This window comes from Anabrus simplex, chromosome 1 (genome assembly GCF_040414725.1).
Source record: "Anabrus simplex isolate iqAnaSimp1 chromosome 1, ASM4041472v1, whole genome shotgun sequence".
In the NCBI taxonomy this organism is placed as follows: domain Eukaryota; kingdom Metazoa; phylum Arthropoda; class Insecta; order Orthoptera; family Tettigoniidae; genus Anabrus; species Anabrus simplex.
The window spans coordinates 182585422-182609937 of record NC_090265.1 but is presented as its reverse complement, the minus strand read 5'-3'; the positions used below and the strand labels follow the sequence as shown (position 1 = coordinate 182609937).

Below are 24516 nucleotides of genomic sequence, written 5' to 3'. Positions count from 1 at the left end.
GCTGAATTAAGGTGTGTTAACCCCCAAGAAATAAATATCCTTTACTAATTCAACACCGCATTCATTGGTGCCACTTCATCACAATTAACTAAAAAGAGGAAGAAGAACACCTTCATCTGAACTAATTTCTGGAAATTTATGAGTCAGGTCTCATTCGAACCGACGTATTTAATACTAATTGTTGATGCATGTACAGTAAATGCAATACTTTAATAGTGGATCGGTCATGACGCCTGTCATATAGTGGTACGCAGACTAAAGATGACTGCCGAAATCTGGCAACATGAGGAAGATAGGTGGGAGGTCTTGCGAGGTGAACCATGACGCGTGAATTTCAAAAAGGACGCTTTTGAGATTGTGAATGACCCGCTGATCTTATTAAATCTAAATGTGATCAGTAGAAAATAGGGGTCACGAGCTATAATTTGATTGCTTTCACGTCACTGTAAGATTCCGTTTACCGGAGCTCCATTATGACCAGGGGCGTGGTCTACCTCCTCCCCGACCACTCAGCCCAGATATTATAAATAAGACCTGGACTTAGATGCAGTATCCCATTGTAATTTGTGTAGCCGCAGTACTCACACGTTAGGAGTGAACTATGGATGTATGAAGTATTGTGTCGAGGAAGAAAATCACATCAGTGCGATGAAAATATCGCGAAATAAGCCGTGTGGTACAAGATAATGTACAGTGGTGATGAATAGAAGTCTTATCTCAACATTTAATCTTTTACATATCAACGACAGTCAGTTGCGGCTCATGATGCAATCACTAGTGAAAGGGCAAACGCATCAGGTTGTTTAGAGGTAGTGAGACAACTAATTACGTTCAGTAATTAATAGTGACCGATCTAAAGCATTTTAAGAGTGTGTGACGTTCAGTAAAATTAAAGAACTATTCCTGATAAAATTAGCGTTTGCATACTCCACGGACACTCGTGGTGATAATTACTTAGACTGTGTGATTAATGGGGAAATGAATAGTGATTTACACAAACTTGCTACTATTTGGATTAATCTGTTTAAAGTTATTAGTGGATCTACTGTAATCACCAGTAGATTCTTTCAAAGCACATAAACAGTGTTTGGTAACTGATTTTCCCATTTTTGCCTGTATGTTCGTGAGTGATCATCGAACCCCGAGAACTGGAGCCTACGAGAATCGCGTCTAAGTGCTTGCAGTCATTTCTTCACGGAACGTCTAGAGACTCCACTAAGAAGACCACAGTTCGAGACATGGATCGTGTAGGATGAAGAGGAACCAAGGACTATCAAAGAGAAGATCAGTCATCATGATGGTGTAAAATCTCAAGTGTAACTCGAGATGACAGCAAACCATACCCAGCATTCGATAAGTACATTTAATTTGAATATATTAAACCACGAGATTTGCATGCCAGTAGCAATTTTTATTTTGTAAATATTAAATAGTTATAATTAATAATATTAAATGTAGGGAACACTATACGCGTGTGACTGGGAAAAGATTATTTATTATTTTAGTTAGGGTTTCTTGATGATTCAAGAATAGTGAACTTATTTGCATGAATTAGTATATAGATCCCATCAATTCTTAGTGCATATGAAGCACATATTTTGAGAAGAATAGCGCTTTAGCTAAATTTATAATTTTTTCGTGTTGTTAGTATCTGGTAAAGATTTTCAGAGTAATTTGAATATAAACTATATGTTTGCTTCAAGGTGATTCAGGTATTTATAAATCCCATATAATAATAAACGATCATTGAAGATATTCAAAGCGAGGTAATATGTGAATTATATAGATACGCGAGTGAAATTGAATAAGTTAAACAACCTGTGAGAATGGATTCTTCTCTGTAAATTAATAGAACGGATTTGAGATGCGGTGGTATGATACGGGAAGGTGAAGCTTGTGAGATGTTTGAGATGTTGGAATAATAAAGGATTTTAATAATTATGGCTGTAATGATAAACTAAATTAGGCTGAATATATAGCCAGATAATAAATAATAATAATAATAAGTAATGGCTCTCAAATGAATGCGTACTTGAGAACGAGCTAAGATAACAGAAAAAAGGAAAGAAAGAAAGAAAGAAAGAAAGAAAGAAAGAATACAATATATTTTTGTAGCCGCAGAGCAAAGCACACAGACATTGTCATAGATTGATTGATTTACAAAGTAAGGATTTGCAGTGTCTGAGGGAATATTGTGTTGTTTCCAACCGTCTTAGCTTCTACCTGCGAGCTTTCTTTCATTTCCAGTGCAGTATCGATTCCATGCTAATGATACGTTATGAGTAACGTGGATAATTTTATGATTTTGCGAAGGACGGATTCCTCCCCATTTTTATGCATTAAATTAGCTCGTGATAGGAGTTTCAGATTTTTTAGCTCGGAAGCTGAAGTACTTGAGTTCGACTCACGCCGGAACCATGGATTTAACCTGATACTATGGCTTGATTAAGCCATATCTTCAAGATGTATTGTGTGCTATATGTTTGATATTTTCCTATGTAATGTGTTTACGTGTTTTATTATTCCCAAGGTGTTTTATGGTGATGGGTTCGATACCAGCGTTGGTTGATTTTACTTTGAATATAATTTGTTAGGTAAACCCAGGATACGCGTATGTGTTCAGTGTAATATGTAATCGTTGTGGTCAAATAGACCATGTGTTTGATATAGGCGATGCAATCTCGTGTGTAAAAGAAAGTGTACTAGTGGAATGCATACATTCTACAACCATGATAGTTAATTAACGATATGATTCAACAAGATGGTGCCATTTTTGATCAGCCTATTAAAATAATAGATGCCATTTAGTATCGCTGTTATAGATAAATATATCCACGTATCAGTGCGTATTAATCAAATGATTTAAGGTATGCCAAGCGACAACTACAACTGTGAATGAACTAAAAGTACGTTAAGGCATACTATATATAATTATTGCTTCAGTCTTGGTTATTTCTTTGTTTATATGTTGTAATATGGCATCATCTAGTGTACTTACCGAGTGATTTTATCAGAATAATAAAATGTTTAGCAAATATTTTCAACAAAGATTCTTCTCATTTAATAATACTGTATTAGTGTATTCCTCTCACATTATAGAGAACCCTACTTTCGTTATATTTTATGTAGTGCCGATTTTCTTTTACGAACATTCCATTGCCCATATGCTTGTGAGCTCTAGCCGGTGACGCAATGAAAGTAGGGAGGACCAGACTTCAAGCCCGGGAAATGACTTCTGAAGGTTCTCATCCAACAATTCCATTTATACATCTCTTTGTGAAACCGAATTATGTAATAGTTGCCCTAATATGCCCGGGATGGGTACACTAAATCAAAGATAAAAATGAGGAGACTAGCACAGATATGTTGAAGTAATTCGACACTCTGCTAGATCCCTCCTCATGCACCCAAGATGAATATATCTGCCTGGATAGTCGGCCTTTTAATATTAACTTCAAAATAACAGTTATTATTCTTTCTTTCTTAATCTGTTTACCTTCCAGGGTTGGTTTTCCCCTCGGACTCGGCGACGAATCCCACCTCTACCGCCTCAAGGGCAGTGTCCTGGAGATTCAGACTCTAGGTCGGGGGATGGGATCATTTAAAGGGATAGACAAGGAAGAGGGAAGGTAGAAAGTTAGGTACCATGAAGGCATTTGGCAAGAGGAGAAGTGGGAAACCACGGAAAACCACTTCCTGGATGGCGGAGATGGGAATCGAACCCACCTCTACTCAGCTGACCTCCCGAGGCTGAGTGGAACCCGTTCCAGCCCTCGTATATTTGGGGACAAAACATGACGGCCTCAGTTCCTAGAAACGAGCTGGAAGCCAGTAGTCAATCACACCCTGCACCCTGGTAAGTTAACGAGTTATAAGTGGCCCTTGTTTGTTTTGGAGCGGCTGCCAAACCACTTTCTTCCTCACACTCTGTAGTATTTACCCTTTCTTCGTGTAGAGTGCAGTAGCCGATTTGGCAACTCTGGCTGCAGTAGAGGTAGTAAATCCTATAAGTCGCTAATAGACACCGAGCTCCCGCTGGAAAGTAGTGGTGTGAGACGAGGTCGTTTTGATTTGTCCCCAACTATACCACTTTTCAAATTTCATGGCAGAGCCGAGAATCGAACTCGGGCCTCCGGGAGTGGCAGTTAATCACACTAAGTACTACACCACAGAGGTGGACATACTTTCTTCTTTATTTATTTCTTAATCTGTTTACCTTCCAGGGTTGGTTTTCCCTCGGACTCAGTGAGGGGTCCAACCTCTACCACTTCAAAGGCAGTGTCCTGGAGCGTGAGACATTGAGTCGGGGTGATATAACCCGGGGGTAGGCCCGGTATCTCTCCCAGGTGGCCTAACCTGCTATGCTGAACAGGGTCCTTGTGGATGGATGGGGAGATCGTAAGGAATAGACGAAAAAGAGGGCATGAAGCGGCCGTGGCCTTAAGTTAGGTACCACCCCGGCATTTGCCTGGAGGAGAATTGGGACACCACGGAAAATCACTTCGAGGATGGTTGAGTGAATAGAAGTACCCTCTGCTCAGTTGACGTCCAGAGCCTGAGTGTACAGCTTTCCAGCCCTCGTACCACTTTTCAATTTATGTGATAGAGCTGGGAATCGAACGCGGCCCTCCGGGGGTGGAAGCTAATCACTACACAACAGAGGCGAAAGTAATAATAATAATAATAATAATAATAATAATAATAATAATAATAATAATAATAATAATAATAATCATCATCATCATCATCATTATCATCATCAAACCCCCACGGCACTACAGCCCTTGAAGGGCCTTAGCCTACCAAGCGACCGCTGCTCAGCCCGAAGGCCTGCGGATAACGAGGTGTCGTGTGGTCAGCACAACGAATCCTCTCGGCCGTTATTCTTGGCTTTCTAGACCGGGGCCGCTATCTCACCGTCAGACAGCTCCTCAATTCTAATCACGTAGACTGAGTGGACCTCGAAACAGCCCTCAGGTCCAGGTAAAGGTCTCTCACCTGGTCGGGAATCGAACCCGGGGCCTGCGGGTAAGAGGCAGGCACGCTGCCCCTACACCACGGAGCCGACAATAATAATGACCATTGTTGTAAATGAATTAGGAATTTCCGTTGGTTTTGCTTGCTCAGTTACCAGTTGTTTCCTCAAAAGCACGTTTTCAGGCGTGGATAACGTTAGATCTACCTTCGAAGTTGGATTTGGATAAAACCTGAAATCTATTAAATACAATAGCGACGTATGTATTGTTTTATATTCATTCGGGAGGTTATCTTCCTAGTGCGCAACATTTATTTTGTTTATATTGTACAGTCACAAGGGACCACTTTCTGAATCCAAGGGTAAGTCGAATTTTGTGGATAAAATTACGAAGAAAATGAATTGCATCAAAAATCACTTGCATCGGCCGGGAATCGAACCCGGGCCGCCCGCGTGGCAGGCGAGCATTCTACCACTGAACCACCGATGCTCAGCACACCCGGTTAATAGAACTGTGTCTTCATCAAGATGCTTCGCCAGTGAAAGTTATCTGGGTCATTCTCTGAATTACTGTACGTGTCGGCATGCTGGCTCACTACCTCCGACCTGAAGTGAATCCGTCCACAACTGTTATTCCACTGGCAATGGCCCGGCGGCTGGGTGTTTGTGCTGTCCCCAACATCCCTGCAACTCACACACCGCACGTAACACTATCCTCCACCACATTAACACGCAGTTACCTACACATGGCAGATGCCGCCCACCCTCATCGGAGGGTCTGCCTTGCAAGGGCTGCACTCTGCTAGAAATAGCCACACGAAATTATTATTATTTCACTGGCCTTGGTCTTAGTCTTGGGTTGTTAAACCGACGACAGTGAGAATGCTTTAATGGGACGTACAGCGCTATATATTATGTTGCTTTATTAGCATCCAGTCTCCTGAGATTTTCCATCTTATCATTGGAGAAGCCGCCTCTGTGGTGTAGTGGTTAGCGTGATTAGCTGCCACCCCCGGAGGTCCGGCTTCGATTCCCGGCTCTGCCACGAAATTTGCAAAGTGGTACGAGGGCTGGAACGGGGTTCACTCAGCCTCGGGAGGTCAACTGAGTAGAGGTGGGTTCGATTCCCACCTCAGCCATCCTCGAAGTGGTTTTCCGTGGTTTCCCACTTCACCTCCAGGCGAATGCCGGGATGGTACCTAACTTAAGGCCACGGCCGCTTCCTTCCCTCTTCCTTGCCTATCCCTTCCAATCTTCCCATCCCCCTACAAGGCCCCTGTTCATCATAGCAGGTGAGGCCGCCTGGGCGAAGTACTGGTCATACTCCCCAGTTGCATCCCCCGACCAAGAGTCTGAAGCTCCAGGACACTGCCCTTGAGGCGGTAGAGGTGGGATCCCTCGCTGAGTCCAAGGGAAAAGCCGAACCTGGAGGGTAAACAGATGATGATGATGATGATGATCATTGGAGAAAGAAGTCTTACCTACGATGACGACGAAGGCGATTTTATTCGTTTTCATTCCCCGCCCGAAGGGCGGGGCATGCCACCTAGAGTGCAAAGCCCTCTCACAGGCCAGGAGAAGTGTTAGAAACAGTAAATGTGATGGGTGAAGAAGATGGGGAAAAATAAGATAATATTTGTTGGAGGAATGATGGCGCCCTCCTTACTACGGAGATGTGAATTATGGAGGATTGGAATTTCAGACGGGAGTTCCAAGGTGAAGGGCGAGGATTTGGAGTGTTATTGCGATATTACGTTGAGAGGTGGTAAGGAGTCTTATGAGGTCATCCTATCTTTCGAATTAAGGAAGTGATGGCCATAAAAGACACGAAAATAGAAGAACCCCTAGATCTTGAAAAAGTAAATATCATCGTCGAGGTCGGAGTGAGCAATAATTTGCCGAGTAATGTGGGATAAGTGAGGAGACTAACACAGATAAGTTGAAGTAATTCGGCACTCTGCTAGTTCCCTCCTCATGCATCCAAGATGAATGTCCCTGTTTGGAAAGTCGGTCTTGAACCAATCACCTCAAAAATGCAGTTATTGGGATATTAGAATAGAGATTTAAAAGATATGCGTAAAACACCAGCAGGGTGCATGCCATTGAGACAATATGCCGACCGCGCTCCGTGATTAATGATCGACTGTCATTCATCAGACGCTTCATTTCGCTCGGCGACACTGTCTTACCAACAGTGATATAACACACCAAAATGGAACTTAACCCCTTAAGAAAATGTTTTTCATGTTCTGCTTAATCCGCCTACCCTCCAGGGTTGGTTTTTGCCTCGGACTCAGCGAGGAATCCCACCTCTACCGCCTCAAGGGCAGTGTCCTGGAGCGTGAGACTTTAGGTCGGGGATACAACTGGGGAGAATGACCTGTACCTCGCCTAGGTGGCCTCACCTGCTATGCTGAACAGGGGCCTTGGTGGGGGATGGGAAGATTGGAATGGATAGGCGAGGAAGGAAGCGGCCATGGCCTTAAGTTGGCACCATCCCGGCTTTTGCGAGGAGGAGAAGTGGGAAACCACGGAAAACCACTTCGAGGATGGCTGAGGTGGGAATCGAACCCTTCTCTACTCATTTGACCTCCCGAGGCTGAGTGGACCCCGTTCCAGCCCTCGTGGCAGAGCCGGGAATCGAACCCGGGCCTCCGGGAGTGGCAGCTAATTCACACTAACCACTACATCACAGAGGCGGGCTGTATTTCATTTTAATTTTGTTTATGCCATAATTTATACTGTCTTCTTTCTTTATTTTTTAATCTGTTAACCTCCAGGTTTGGATTTTCCCTCGGACTCAGTGAGGGATTCCACCTCTACTGCCTCAAGGTCAGTGTCCTGGAGCGTGAGACTTTCGGTCGGATTGATGCAACCGGGGAATAGGTCCGGTATCTCTCCCAGGTGGCCTCACCTCCTATGCTCAACAGGGGCATTGTGGGGGGAGGGGGGTGAAAGGAAGATCGGAAGAGATAGACAAGAAAGATGGAAGGAAGCGGCCGTGGTCTTCAGTTAGGTACCGTCCCGGCATTTGTCTGGAAGAGAAGTAGGACACCACCCAAAACCACTTTAAGGATGGCTGAGGAGGGAATCGAAGCCCCACTCTACTCAGTTGACCTCCCGAGGTTGAATAGACCCCGTTCCAGCCCTCGTTCCACTTTTGACATTTCGTGGCAGAGCCGGGAATCGAACCTCGGCCTCTGGGGGTGGCAGCTATTCACACTAACCACTACACCACAGAGGCGCATGCCCTTGCCCATGAGTTCACTGCCGTATTTTAAATTGTGTTAACTGTAGCATCAACCAATAAATATCAAGATTTGTCAGACGCATTTGACTGTGTGATTAGAGAGTTACTATTAAAGAAACTACGCACAAGAGGTGTAGCTAGAGATGGCTCAAGTCATACTTGGCGGATCACAGCCAGTGTATTCAAATACACTCTGGAAATCAAACTGAACTTGGGATAAGTCTTAAAGCTTATACACAGTAAAGCACAAATCACTGTATTGGTCCATATCATGTTTACTTTTTATCAATATTCTACCAGATATTTTAGATAAAGAACATGCAAGTACCATATTAAATGCACGCGATACTACCAATTTTGTCAAGCGAGGCGATATAAGAGAACTACTTCATTACATTACAGTTACGATGGGTAACACTTAAAGTTTGTGAAAATCATACAAACTGAACCAAGTATTAAGAAGAGGCATTAAATGAATGTGGTACGTCTGGCACAAAACTCCATGAAACCGAGCTCGATAGCTGCAGTCGCGGCCAGTATCCAGTATTCGGGAGATAGTAGGTTCGAACCCCACTGTCATTCCCGTTTTCACACCAGGCAAATGCTGGGGCTCTACCTTAATTAATGCCACGGCCGCTTCCGTCACACTCCTAGCCCTTCCCTATCCCATCGTCGCCATAAGACCTATCTGTGTCGGTGCGACGTAAAACAACTAGCAAAAAAAAACTCCATGAAAAAAAGGTTTAGTTCTTAATGAAGCACATACAGTGGAAGCCCGGTTAAACGCGGTCCGATTAACCGCGGATTTGAATTGAACGCCGAACTAAGTATGTCTCTGAAAGAAAATCATCAATGAAATTCTAATTATTTTAGTGTTTTAACTAACTGCATGGGAGTATTATACAGTACAATCTAAAAATGTTATCGACTCTGCGCTAAACAGAACTTCAAGAGACGACTGGATGGGGTTTTAGAAAGTGCGTGCCTGTCTGTTCACTGAAATAGTGGGACGTGAACAATTGGCTACGTTTTTACTTACAGATAAAGTTGCTACCGGTTTCTCGGTAATTACGCACGTGATGGAAAAGAATTGGAGTGTGTTTTCTGAATCCCCTAATACAATTAAAAAATTCGGAAAAAGAATGTCTATATTTTTAATGCATCAGAAGATATTTGAGGTGGGCAACTTCGTTGAATAACCCTGTACCCTTCGTTACGTAAAATGTTCGTACATTAACATAGCAAAATTAAAAGTGCACTAAACCAGACTATGCAAATTCCTTTTTAGCGCTGTATAACGCTAGCTGTATGAAAGTGGGTAGTTACACCCTGTTATACAACCAGCATTTTCTGTACTGTAATCAATAAAGTATGCAATAACTAATAGTAAGTCAATTGATACGGTGCTAGTGTACACACAGAAAATACAGTACAGTAGCGTAGCCAGGATCGACTGACGTGGGAGAAGGGGGGTATAGTTACAAAATTATGATCGAATATAATGAAGTTGCTTGTCCGTGTGTGGTGCGCGCACGCATGACTGTCTTTATGACACTGATACAAATTAATTATGTTGATTGCAATACCGATACACTACAAAATCTTACATTAAAATACAAAGCAAGAACAATATGAGATGGACAGCAGGCAATGGTATGTTGATAAACGGGGTTAAAAGTCAGGTTGTGAGTTTCACAAATAGGAAAAGTCCTCTCAGTTTTAATTACTGCATTGATGGGGTGAAAGTTCCTTTTGGGGATCATTGTAAGTATCTAGGTGTTAATATAAGGAAAGATCTTCATTGGGGTAATCACATAAATGGGATTGTAAATAAAGGGTACAGATCTCTGCACATGGTTATGAGGGTGTTTAGGGGTTGTAGTAAGGATGTAAAGGAGAGGGCATATAAGTCTCTGGTAAGACCCCAACTAGAGTATGGTTCCAGTGTATGGGACCCTCACCAGGATTACCTGATTCAAGAACTGGAAAAAAATCCAAAGAAAAGCAGCTCGATTTGTTCTGGGTGATTTCCGACAAAAGAATAGCGTTACAAAAATGTTGCAAAGTTTGGGTTGGGAAGAATTGAGAGAAAGAAGAAGAGCTGCTCGACTAAGTGGTATGTTCCGAGCTGTCAGCGGAGAGATGGCGTGGAATGACATTAGTAGACGAATAAGTTTGAATGGCGTTTATAAAAGTAGGAAAGATCACAATATGAAGATAAAGTTGGAATTCAAGAGGACAAACTGGGGCAAATATCCATTTATAGGAAGGGGAGTTAGGGATTGGAATAACTTACCAAGGGAGACGTTCAATAAATTTTCAATTTCTGTGAAATCATTTAGGAAAAGGCTAGGAAAGCAACAGATAGGGGATCTGCCACCTGGGCGACTGCCCTAAATGCAGATCAGTATAGATTGATTGATTGATTTGAAGGTGAATATTTTTATAAGGAATGGTATGTTCAGATTACAGTCTAAAACACAACTTCCGAAGCTTCCAGATTCAAGAGATCTGTTGGTTTTACAAATATGTCTCTGTGAATGTTTAAAAGAACAGCCCATTGAGTAGACTTTCACTAGTTTATCATTTTCGTTTGTCAAAATTCCATGGGGGAGGGTTATGACCCCCCCCCCCAGTAACCCCCCTACCCCTTGGCTACGCCCTTAATACAGTAGCTGACCATCTTTAGAGCTACCAACTCTGTGTAATTTCTTAATATCTAGAACTCGATTCATTTCTGCACCGAGTGATTCCAATGGTAATGTAGCGTGGACCAAGATCAAAGGCGCCAGCTCCTGATGAGAGGATCTGACAGTCTACTTCATTAACTATTTCATCGGGCAGGAAAGCCATTAAATGAGGGCGGCTAAACAAATGCTGAAGGACGAACCTGATGACTGTTCCATCCGAGTCTACACAATGAGCTGTCTACGGATGCCTAAAGGTAACTCAGGCAGTTAATAACTCCATGCAGAGTAAGTTTAATTTATTGTGACAGATGGAAATCAGTATGCATGGAAGTAGCTACTGCAGTAGCCCGCCGGCGGCGAGGCTCGTCGTATATTCATCTCAAAGTAGCCCCGGAATTAATATTAGAGATGAAAGATTAAGAGAAAATAGTTTGCTTCATGTTTGCTCCTATTCTAATGCTTCTATACTCTGCAGTTTTCGTGAATATCTATCTTAAGGAAGATACTGACTTGGAGTTCTAATGTAGAATATTTTAGTCTGCACAGTTTCAATGGAAATATTTGCCATTCCATTCGGTTATCTATCAACGCCAGCCTCGTATCTCGTGCTAGACTGGGAGACTGAATATTTTACCGTATATAAGTTTGTTTGTATGTGTTTCATCACCTAACTACCAGGAGATTCTGCCTACTGCCATTTCTTGATGGGTGCAGTACTTCTGCATTTGTCCCTTGGCAAAAGCCAGAGAAAAATGTACTTTCTACCGAAGTCTTACAGACAGTCTCATCCATGGTTGTGACAATATGGAAGCTGCTGAGTAATGAGATTCGGAGCACGACCAGTGAGTCTGATTGTTATGAAAGGTGTTCCTCGTAGGGTCAGTCGTGCTGCGACAGCACGTTCTGACCCAGTGAGGAAAGCAATGGAAAACTACCTCACTCCTCATCTTGCCTAGTACGTCTCATTTTGGCGCTGCCATCGGTTTTTGCGACCGCATAACCTTTGGTGGTGCTATTTGAGGATCCAGCCAGCCTTTGGGCTGATGACCTGACAGATAGACACCAGGACTTAAGAACACAAGTAAAATTAGAATGAAATTAAATGGCGTATGGCTTTTAGTGTCAGGAGATCCCAGGACAAGTTCCGCTGATTTGAGACCCGCAGGCGACTTGCGCGTCGTGATGAGGATGAAATGATGATGAAGACAACACATACACCCAGCCCCCGTGCCAGGAAAATTAACCAATGATGGTTAAAATTCCGGACCCTGCCTGGAATCGAACCCAGGACCCACGTGACCAAAGGCCAGCACGCTAACCATTTAGCCATGGAGCCAGATAAAGTTAGAATTATAAAGAGCTAGTTTGAAATTGTCTGTCCCGTTGTAGGGAGTAATATAAAATTTTCTATCTGACCGGCTGGAATTCGATTCGTGGCTCTCCCACGAATTTAAGACAGGATCATTGATTCCCTCTCACATAGCATCACTCTACCTCCCAGCGTTGTCCAGCTGGCCTAGGGTCCGCTTCGCAGGTCAATGAATACCATTTTGAGCGGTCTTGTACTTCGCTGAGCTTCAGACTAACAATCTTTAATTCTGAATGTTTTGTGTCTTGGCAGCGCTGCTGGGGGGTTGGTTAGAACCGCCCCCCCCCCCCGCATTGCAATTGTACAAAAATAAAATAAACATAAACTGGCAATAAACTAAATAAATATTCAGAGACGTAATTGTAGAACCAACAGATCTGTAGAAACTAATTTCTAAGAAGCCTCGAAAGTTGGAATTTAGATTGTAAACTCGACATACGATTCGTTGTAAAACTGTTGACCTTGTTCTGTATTTTAATGTAAGATTATTTACTGCGACCGCCTCTGTGGTGTAGTGGTTAGCGTGATTAGCTGCCACCCCCGGAGGCCCGGGTTTGATTCCCGGCTCTGCCACGAAATTTGAAAAGTGGTACGAGGGCTGGAACGGGGTCCACTCAGCCTCGGGAGGTCAACTGAGTAGACGTGGGTTCGATTCCCACCTCAGCCATCCTGGAAGTGGTTTTCCGTGGTTTCCCACTTCTCCTCCAGGCGAATGCCGGGATGGTACCTAACTTAAGGCCACGGCCGCTTCCTTCCCTCTTTCTTGCCTATCCCTTCCAATCTTCCCATCCCTCCACAAGGCCCCTGTTCAGCATAGCAGGGGAGGCCGCCTGGGCGAGGTACTGGTCATACTCCCTAGTTGTATCCCCCGACCAAGAGTCTGAAGCTCCAGGACACTGCCCTTGAGGCGGTAGAGGTGGGATCCCTCGCTAAGTCCGAGGGAAAAACCGAACTTGGAGGGTAAACAGATGATGATGATGATTATTATTTACTGCTCTGCTATCTGACTATCAACATCATTCACTTGTATCAGTGTCCTTATAATGACAGGCATGCATGCGCGCACCACACGACACACGCACAAGCACCTTCACTGTGTTCTATCATCATTGTAACTATAACCCCCGTCCCAGTCCACCGATCCTGGCTACGCTACTGTATTTGTCCACAATTGACACGGTATTCATTTGTTGCCGAATTGTGTCGTTCCTGACGCGGTTGATAAGAGAGATGCCCATCGCCCAGCGGAACATTATAATTTCCATGATGACTAGCTGGCGTTCATGCTCTCTTCCAACTCTATCGGTATTAGGGTACGTCCAAGATGCATGCTGGTTTTCTGAGTCAGACAGTCGGCGCCGAGTCGACATAAGTATGTCCTGTGTTTTTAAGCGGGATTGGCCATAATGCACCTGCGCGCAGGAAGCCTGCGCACTGGTAGTCTGACTCAGATATTTACCGGAATGATTCGTTCATTCTGGTTTCAGACAACCTGCCGCGCAGGCTGTTGATTTTCGTGTTGAGTGTGGTAATTCGCCCAGTTTTTCGTAAGCCTGTGTTCAAATTTTAACAAAATAAAACAAAACGTATCCGAACTCATTCTGAAATATTCAAAAATCTGTTTTCGTCGACAAGTAACTGTGGAAAAAGGTGTTTGTACTCCCCGTAAATATATCTTAATTCATTTATTGGATGTATATCACTTCTCATTCGTTTTAACTTGGTTGTAACATTGTCACTGAGCAGCAATAGAGCCGCAGCCTGTTCTCTTGTTAGTTCCATGCTGCACTGATCAGTTGTATTTCATATCTTTTCTTTTGTGGCAGCTCTGTCTGCGCTGACAACCAGCTTTCATAATGCCCACATCCCACCTGCCACTCGGAGTCAGACATTCAGCGCCGACTGTCTGACTCAGAAAACCAGCGTGCATCTTGGACGTACCCTTAGATTTGTTGAATGATGTCGTGTGGCTGATACAGGGCTTTCTAATTGACACCCATAGGCAACTTGCGCGTCTCTCTCTCTCTCTCTCTCTCTCTCTCTCTCTCTCTCTCTGTGTGTGTGTGTGTGTGTAGTGATGATTATAATGAGGTAGAGAGAGGGTGAAAGCTGGTGTCGGCACATAGTCTGCTCCTGTAGAATATCACCAATGGATCTGCTCCAGGCTTTACGTCCATCCGACGGACGTATTACCATCAACAGAGCCATATGCTCTCACTGCATATAACGACTGTGGAGAATTTTGAAACTGAATCCATGCTTTTGGCACTTGATCTAGTGATTAGAAATTGTGTATCACCATCTCTCCTAGTCTGCTTGCTAACAATAAATCAATCAATTATCATTGATCTACATTTAGGGCTGTCACCCAGGTAGCAGATTTCCAAAATTCTGATGGCGACTTTTTCTACAACAGCGGGAGTGGAACCAGCTAACCATACAGACTTACCGTCATAACGAACGCGGCCACCAAGTGGACTTCAGATTTGTGACGCCTGGGAAATATCATTTTCGTCCGTTTTATAGGCCTTCGCTTTCTCTGGTTCACTCATTCTTCGAACCTCTGAGGGTAAAAGAGCGTATTTACCTCACAATAATTTTACTATCAGATGTAGCTGTAGTCTAGAGGTAGCGAGTTGGCTCTCATCCGGAGACTCCAGCCAGGCCAGAGACATTTTTTAAAATCTGGATCTGGGTCTAGTTCAGCCTAGGGTCTGTCTGAGGATAACGATCCCAGTCTAGAAAGCTAAGAATAACGGCCGAGAGGATTCGTTGTGCTGACCAAGCATCATATCGTAATCTGCAGGCCTTCGAACAGAGGAACGGTTGCCTGGCAGATCAAAGTTCTGTTAGTGCTGTAGCGCCATGAGGTTTTTCTCGGCTGGTTTGTATTGTATGTGTACATTTTTGTGGTTTTACCCGTCAGTGTAATATCATTGTTGGTCTGTTTTAGAGGCGTAGGCCATTGTTCGTCATAACATTTTTTTTCAAGCTCGCCGATGATAGAGCGCTCCAGGCCGCAGAAGGTTTTTATTCCTCCTGTTTTTATGAAACATTTTACCCATATTTTTTGAGTGATTTCTCCTTAAAATCTTCATTTTAATAGTTATATTCCTCATCAGTAGAGGGTGATGACCACATGGTTTTTAACCTTATAGCACGATGCACGTCGTTGACAGACTAAATCCCCCTGTGGGTGGGGGCGGTAGAATAACACCCACGGTAACCCCTGCCTGTAGTAAGAGGCGACTAAAAGGGGCCCCAGGGGCTCTGAACTTTGGAGCGTGGGTTGGCGACCACGGGACCCTTAGCTGAGTCCTGACATTGCTTCCACTTACTTGTGCCAGGCTCCTCACTTTCATCTAACCTATCCGACCTCTCTTGGTCAACTCTTGTTCTTTTCCGACCCCGACGCTATTAGATTTGCGAGGGCTAGGGAGTCTTTCATTTTCACGCCCTTCGTGGCCCTTGTCTTCCTTTGGCCGATATCTTCATTTTTCGAAGTTTCGGACCCCTTCCGTTTTTTTCACTCTGATTAGTGTTATATAGAGGATGGTTGCCTAGTTGTACTTCCTCTTAAAACAATAATCACCACCACCACCACCTGACAGACTAAACAATAAACATCTAAATTAGTCATTATCCTTATTATGATATCTCTTACGGTAAATGTGTATCAGATATAAGAAATCGAAGAATTGCACTTCCTAAAACAATTTTATGTACCATTCTTAAATACTGGACGAAGTATTTACGAAGATGTTTGGATTTTTTTTTTAAGAATTCTGTAATCACCGTCCGCCCCTATGGTGTAGTGGTTAGTGTGATTAGCTGCCACCCCCGGAGGCCCGGGTTCGGCTCCCGGTTCTGCCACGAAATTTGAAAAGTGGTACGAGGGCTGGAACGGGGTTCACTCAGCCTCAGGAGGTCAACTGAGTAGAGGCGGGTTTCGATTTCCAGTTCAGCCATCCTCGAAGTGGTTTTCCGTGGTTTTCCACTTCTCCTCCAGGCAAATGCCCGGACGGTACCTAACTTAAGGCCACTCCCGCTTCCTTCCCTCTTCCTTGTCTACGCCTTCCAATCTTCCCAACGCCCCCTTCCCCCACGCACAAGGCCCCTGTTCAGCATAGCAGGTGAGATCGCCTTGGCGAGGTACTGGTCCTCGTTCCCAGTTGTATCTCCCGGCCCAAAGTCTCACGCTCCAGGACACTGCCCTTGAGACGGTAGTAGAGATGGAATCCCTCTCTGAGTCCGAGGGAAAAACCAACCCTGGAGGATAAACAGATTAAGAAAGAAAGAAAGTTTTCGAATGCTCAAAACACATGAAACATAAAAGATCGGAAATGATATCTTCGATAAGTTTTATTATTTACAGTTTTTCGATTCAGCTAATATTAATGAAGAAATTGGAGATTTACTATTTTGGACTCCTTAATATAGCTACGCTACAGCAAACTAACCAAAAAATGCATAGCCTAGTTCACAACTCGGCTATCCTTGGACTTGCAAAATTATGTGCAGTCGATTTCCCGTGATGGCGGAACAGAGAAACGGCGAACCCTGATATGAACTTACTTTCGACCTTTGTACATCTTATCCCAGATGAAAACAAAGTACGAGACTAAAATTTGAATTGTACAAACAAACAAAATTCTTCGTTTATGAACAATAGATTAAAACCTCCTGCGAAACTGAGCGAGTTGGTTGCGCGTTTAGGGTCGCATAGCTGTGAGCTTGCATTCGGGGGATTGTGGGCTCGAATCCCACCATCGGCAGCACTGAAGATGGTTTTCCCTTTTTCACATCAGGCAAATTCTGGGGCTGTATTTTAATTAAGGCCACGGCTGCTGCCTTCCCAATCCTAGACCTTTCCAACCCTTGCGTTGCCGAAATCCTTCTATATGTAAATGCGACGTAAAACCACTAGCAAAAAAGAAAAAATCCTGCCGTTCTTCCCACCAGTCCATAACCCCAGAATTTGCTATGAAGAAGAGCTAGGAGGAGGAATAATAAAAAATAAAAGAACATTCGGTGGTTATCCTAACATTCTTATCTATGATCAACGAGAGGTATATGCGTTATGTACAACTATTTTTTTATTTGTACCGGGCGGTACACCTCCACGCCGCTAATTTAAAATGTGCGCCAATTGAAACTCCTCTGCTGGAGGAAGTCTGAACTTTATTAACGGTATTAATTTTCAAATTTCTCAGAAGATGTCACTACGTGGAAAATTTGGAGTTTTTGAACTGTGTCATTTTCGACGTATTTTTGTTTTGCTTGAAGAAAGAAGTGTGAACTTTCTCTTCTAGAGGACACTACTGAAGATCAACAATAGTGCACCCTAGTGCGGAGTGAAAGAACTGTTTTTTTTTTTTTTTTTTTTGGAGAAATTTTTATTTCAAAAGTTTGTTTCTTGTTAAATTTCTTTCTGTTATTGTTTAAGTTGGCTGTATACCCCTCTCTTTCCCCTTGTTTTGTATTTAGCCAATCCCGAATTTCTTTTATTAATTTCTGACCAATCGGATGTATCTTCCCCCAACTTGAATATGTTGCTGTATCCTACCCAATAAAGTTATTGTGGGCGGGTGTTTTCTTCCCCTAAACGCCTCGAACTTTCCGCGAGAGGATATAAACTGCTGATTTTTGGGTCTCTGTGCCACTTCTGTTCCATCTTTCAGTGTGTAAAGTACATAGCAGGGGGCGGGAAGCGCCTCTTTCTCCGGCAGCGGTCAACAACCAGGTAATGGCCGATTAATTACTTCTTTTCTTGCTTGCTCAGCAGTTTAACTCTCGGGGCGGGTCCGAAGTTTTTCCATTATGTAACCTTCCTTAAAATGTAAAGAAACTTGTATTTATTCTATCCTTTAAACTACATATTGGGATAGAGAGTGCTTAACCCTCTCGAGCTCCCACTCATATTGTTTTGAGGTGAACTTATATTTTTCTCAACCTATTCTTCTTCGACTTAATGTAAATTGTTTCCTTCTTAAGTCACCTCTTTAGTATGAGATTAGCCCTTGTATTAACGGCCTAGTGCCAAGTAGGTTTTAAACAAAGCGTATTAGGAGCGCAAGTTCGCCTCCTCTCAAATTGTTATTTTAGAGGTCAAGTAATTAATCTTTTCTCACTTAATAGATCTCAGTAGGTTGGGTATTTTACCCCTGTGTCTATGTCCAGAGAGGACAACTTGAAGGTGGAGTTTGGTGTGGCCTTTGAGAGGCTTAAAGTTGAGAGCGAGTGGCTCTTTCTTGAAAACTAAGTGTTGTATGCCACGAGGAGGCTTTTCTGTGTAATTTGGAGCAAGTGCTCTGGAACATGAACGGGGTTTTCGGCCCCTCTGGTAAAATTTATTTTGGAGTAAAGTCGGGCTAATTGCTCAAGAATTGTGAATTTGGGGCTCGAAGCCCAAATCCTGTAAATCCTGTAATTGGAACTGTTGTTGCCTTGCTACACTGTACCTGCCGTAATTGTTATTCTTAATTTCGAAAAGAAAATATAACCTTGTTAAATTTTAAATTAATTTTACTTTCGTAGCTTGAGACCTGTTCACCACCCCGCACCTTCTTTCACCTCTACCTACCACCAAAATACGGTAACAAGTGGTAGCAGAGCGTGGTTGAATGGGTCTCATTTTAGCCCCTTTTGACGGCTAAACATTGTTTTGATCCGAACTCTAACCATTTTCTCAGTTGCTGGAATGTTTTGAGTTTTTCAAAATTGTTCTGTCATTATGCCCGGCCCTCGCGATGTTCTCCATCTTAACTACTTGCGCAAGGAGGAGTTGATCTATGAATTGACTATTAGAAATGTGCAATCTGGAGGCACGGTTGCGGTAGACACAAACAAGCTTAGAGAGTCCCTTGAATTGCCCATTTCCATCCCCACCTTGGGAGAGAAAGAAATTGACGACTCTCTTTCCACGATCGTCGAGAATATTACTGGGCTAGCCTCTGTAGTTAGTTTTTTTGATGAAAATGATCCTTCTCCTAATCAAATTAAGCGTGTGCAAGCCAGGCTGTTTCATTTTTCAAATAGAGTTAACGATCTGTTGTCCCTAAAGTTGAATGACGTTCAGAAGAAGGAAGCTAGTACGCTACTTGAAAATATTTCTGAGTTATCTAGCAAGGTCACTCAATTGTTAACTGGGGAAATTCCTCCCAAAATTGATCAACCCACCACGATGAATGCAGGTTCCGAGGAAGAGCCTCCTAAGGGAGAAGTTAACAGGATAACCGTTGCTGCTCAAACTATCTCTGCCCCATTGGACAACGAGTCTGGACGCCGTGCATCGTTGAATAATATACGTTCGGAATTAACTTCCTTGCCACTGAAACCTTTACCTACTATGTCACCCGGGTTCAGCAGTTTGCCTCATCCATTGGCAATGTTGCTCAGAGGTATCTCTAAGTTTTCCGTTAATACCACTAGTGAAGTAATTTCCTTTTTAAGATTTTTAGTCGAATTTCAGGATCATGCCCTTGTGTTTTCTCTTTCTCCATGTCAAATTTTGCAAATTATCTATCCCTATGCAATTGGTATTCTCTCTGATAAAATAGTAAGAGCCATTGCCGAGCAATCATCTATTGAGGATTTCCACGCCCACTTGCTAGCTAACTTCATCCCGGCTAGGGCCAGGTCCTCCCTTATTCAGAAGTACTATTATCGTGTACAGCGTTTGGATGAAAACTTGGCAGACTTTATCCTAGATATTAAATTCTATACTAGGGTGTTTGCTCTTCATTTTCCTGAAGACCAGATTGTACAGGCTATTGTAGAAGGAATTTCACCACCCTATAGGTCATATTTGTGTTTCGCGGCGTGCCCGCAAACTTTCTCCGAACTTGAAGCGTTGGCCGTCTCAGCGGAAGGAGTGAGATACGCCGATTCCTTGCGTGTCGCGAAAGAACCCCCGCCATCTTTTAGTAATACTCGGCCTCCACCTCGCCGATCAGTCACACCTCGTAAATGTTATGCTTGCGGGTCGCCTGACCATCTTCGCAATAAGTGTCCACTGATCAAGTCTAGTAGGGCAAATAATGGAGCTGGTTCATCACAAGGCTGTTTTAAATGTGGGGCTTTCTCACATATCGCCAAGAATTGCCCAAACTCAAATAGCACCCCCTCCTGCTCAACTTCTGGTGCAAATTCCACCAATGCCAATAATAAAATGTGACTAGCGGCTTCGGCTGAGTCGACTAATTCTGCTTCTCAAGGCTCAGCCCCTGGCAAAAAGGTCGTGAATTCAGGGAACGTTCAATTTGCAAATCCATCTTTCGAATGCCCCAAAGAATGTCTTAGGATTGCGGCGGATACCCCCGCACATGTTCCTTTTCTTAAGATTGAGTTAAATAACGAGCCTATAACAGCTCTATTAGATTCAGGCAGTGTTTGTTCAATTATTTCGGACCAATGGTATTCAAAATTGAAGTCTGTTTGTAAATTACCTGACTATGGCTCATCTACTGTTCAATATGTTTCGGCTAATTCATCTCCATTAGAAATTGTAGGTTCTGTACAGGTCAAAATTCGTATTTTTAAATTCACATGGAAAACCAAACTGTTTGTGGCTAAGCACTTGTCTTGCCCCATCATACTGGGAGCGGACTTCATTTCTCGCACTGGTCTTGTGCTCGATCTTCAGAGTAAGTCGTGCACGTTCAAATTTGCGTCCAATTGTAAAATTCCCTTGCTAAAGTGTAATTCTGTATCATGTTCATCTATTTCGCCTACCCAGGATGAGATGTTGTTAGACCTTAGACATCTACCTGAGGAGCAGGCTGATAGTATTCGTAAATTATGTCAGTCATTTCCAGAGGTGTTCTCGGATACTCTTGGCGTTACTGACCTTATTGAATACAAAATTGAGGTCACGGATTCGATTCCCGTCCGTTTTCCACCTTATAGGCTATCGCCACCTAAAATGAAGGCTCTGAAAGAAATCATTTATCAGATGTTGAAGGATGGTATTATTAGGCCCTCTAAGTCGGCGTATTCGTCACCTATTTTTCTAGTCCCGAAACCCCAAGGAGGCTTCAGGCCTGTCATTGATTATAGGGCTCTCAATCGGAAGGTGGTGTTACAATCTGTGCCCCTTCCCGACCTTCATTCTTGTTTTTCATGGTTCCGTAAGGCCAAGATCTTTACTATCTTGGACTTGAATCAGGCCTATAATCAAATTCCCCTAGCCGAAGAGTCTAAACATCTTACAGCGTTTGCCACGGACTGGAATTTATACGAATACAACCGCGTGCCTTTCGTGCTCCCCACGGGAGCAGCTGTACTCACTAGGCTACTAGATAGGGTCTTCTCCGACATCAAATTTGAGTACTTATATCACTACTTGGATGATGTCGTCGTATTTTCAGAGACTTTTGAAGAACATCTAGATCATCTGCGAGAAGTTCTCGATCGCCTTCGTAAGGCTGGGTTAACTGTCAAGTTGTCCAAGGTTGCCTTCGCTAAGCCCTCTATGTCGTTCCTAGGGCGTATTGTGTCACCTGATGGTGTAGCGGTCGATCATTCTAGAACACAGGCCATCCGTGATTTTAAACCTCCCAATGACATTAAAGGTATCGCCAGGTTCATTGGTATGGTGAATTTCTTCAGGAAGTTCATTCCTAACTTTGCTAATAGAGTGGCGCCCTTGAACCTTCTTCGTAGGAAAGGCATCAAATTCGAGTGGGGACCTTCTCAACAAGCCGCTTTTGAAGATCTTAAATTAGCTCTCTGTAATGCCCCTGTACTTGCTATGCCTGATTTCTCGAAGAAATTCATCGTCCAAACCGACGCGTCGTCGTCAGCAGTAGCTGCAGTCCTTCTTCAAGAGACTGAACTAGGGAGGCGACCCATCGCCTATGCATCGAGGACCTTGTCGGCTCAAGAAGCCAAGTATTCTATCTATGAGCTCGAAGGGTTGGCAGTCTTATTTGCCTTAGAGAAGTTCCGTCTCTATCTGGAACATGTCAAATTCGACCTGGAGACAGATAATCAAGCCTTAAGCTCGGTCTTAGGTAGGCCGCGTCGTACTGGTCGTATAGCCCGTTGGGCCATCCGTATTTCTGCCTTCCAATTCGATGTCCGGCATATCAGAGGTACCGAAAATGTTGTCGCTGATGGACTCAGCCGTATGTTTTCCAACGACGTCGAGACCCACGAACCGGTCGACAGTTCATCACCTCCCGAGTCCATACTATCTGGTGTTAATGCCATCTTAACTGATGCTCCCATGCTCTTCAGGGATATCGAGAAATACCAACGTGAAGATCCGACGCTGGCTCCGATAATGGAAACCCTTTCTTCTGGGGAACATGTTGTCCCTTATGTTTTGAGGAATGGTGTTCTATGTTGCCCTTCGAGGCATGACAAGATGATGAAGGTTGTCGTTCCAGCTATTCTTGTGCCTATGATCTTCAAATACTATCATGAGACCCCATTAGGAAATGTGAAATGTTCATCTGTAAGGGTATGGACGGTGAAATCCGGGAACTAGTAAAAGCTTGTAAATCTTGTTTGCTCAGTAAACCCACCATGTCCACCAAGGTAGGCCTTTTGTCTTCGCATCAAGCGTCGCGTCCCATGGAACGCCTGTATATCGATTATGTAGGACCCTTCCCCCAGTCAAAGGGAAATGCCAACAAGTTCATCTTTGTATGCGTAGATGTCTTTACTAGATTTTCCTGGTTATTTCCGACTAAGCTGGCTACCGCTCAGTCCACCATTACTTGCCTAAATTCTATTTTTGCTTCTTTCGGTCAGTGCCAATATATTGTATCTGATAATGCTAAGGCTTTTACATCTAATTTATTTCGTAAGTTCTGCTTTGACCTGTCCATCTCTCATGTGACAACTTCTGCTTATTACCCTCAACCATCTCTGGCTGAACGGGTTAACCGTAATCTCAGGTCCGCGCTTATTGCCTATCACCATGAAGATCATTCCAGGTGGGACACGTCCCTGCATTGGTTAGCTTTTGCCTTGAATTCGGCGGTTCATGAATCACATAAATTTACTCCAGCTTCTTTGATGTTCAAGTTTGTTCCCAACACCCCGCTCTCTAACCTCTGGTCTCTGAGTGACATTCTACCTGAGACAATAGATCCGGACAACATTAAAGATCTTTGGAAGAAGGCTAAAGCCAATCTTAAAGTGTCTCATGAAAAGGTTAGGGAAAGGTATGATCGTGGACGGAGACCCACCAATTTGAAGGTAGGTGACCAAGTGATGGTCAAGAATTTTGTTCCCGCGGGCAAGCTTGCCCCCAGATTTCATGGGCCGTGTGTCATTCTCGATTTCCTGACGCCGGTTACGTTATTATTAAGTAATCCAGCTACCGAGAGGATATTTAGGGTTCACCTGTCACAGGTGAAACCGGTGTAATTTCTGGGTTAACTTGCTTCATATAAGCGTGAAAGGAATATGAAGGTTATATTTTTTTGAGTTTTCACTTTTAAGGCATTCTGCCCCTTCTATAATATTTTGTTTCATATGTAAGTTTTTTGTAAACCCCTCCCGCACGGTTAAACTGCCATCCTGTCCTTGCCACGGCCATTACCACGCTCCCGCCTCCTGCTCCACTCTACACAGTGGCTTAATTAAGGCCATGGATTTCTGCACGCCGCTGGCCCCTCAACCTCTCCACAAAGCCTGTGCCCTCAAAAATGATGATGGTCCAACAATTCTGCCGCCTAGCTTTAATGTTTCAGTGCCCCCGCAGCCGCGCGGCGCCGTGCTGCGACTGGGTCAGAGGAAGGGCCCCCTCTTCCCCAGCGAGGACCACATGTGCACGGCGAGCCGGAGCTCTCCTCCCGGCCAAGGCTGATGTGCGGCGCACGACCTGCTACTGGCCCGCAGCCTGTATATGTTCACCACGGCCGCTGCTCCCCTCATAGTGCGGGCGAGCGGTATCTCAGGGTACTTGAGGGGTCCGAGCGGCCTCCTCTGGACGCAAGCTGCAACGGCCGGTCTGGCCATCCAACTTAATCAACATCAACTATATGGACATTCCAGATCAACTTTACTACCTTTTCTTGGGTATTCTACTGCAATATTTGGTGGACTTAGAAAATTTTCCTCAACTTTAAAAACTAAAGTTTTCTTTCTGAATTCAACTTCTACAAACATAAAAACTTTACTTCTCCAGTTACAACAAAAATTTTGAAACTGAACCAAACCACATTAAGAAAATCTTATAAATTCTTCGGCAATTAATCTCCATATCTACATCAAAAAT

General features: G+C 43.7%; 1 non-coding gene across 1 annotated transcript; it reads right to left on the bottom strand.

The window, feature by feature from the left end:
• Positions 1 to 5394: 5394 nt before the first annotated feature.
• Positions 5395 to 5465, bottom strand: TRNAG-GCC (transfer RNA glycine (anticodon GCC)). The gene has a single exon. It is a non-coding gene; the product is annotated as a tRNA-Gly (tRNA).
• Between the last annotated feature and the right edge of the window lie 19051 nt (positions 5466 to 24516).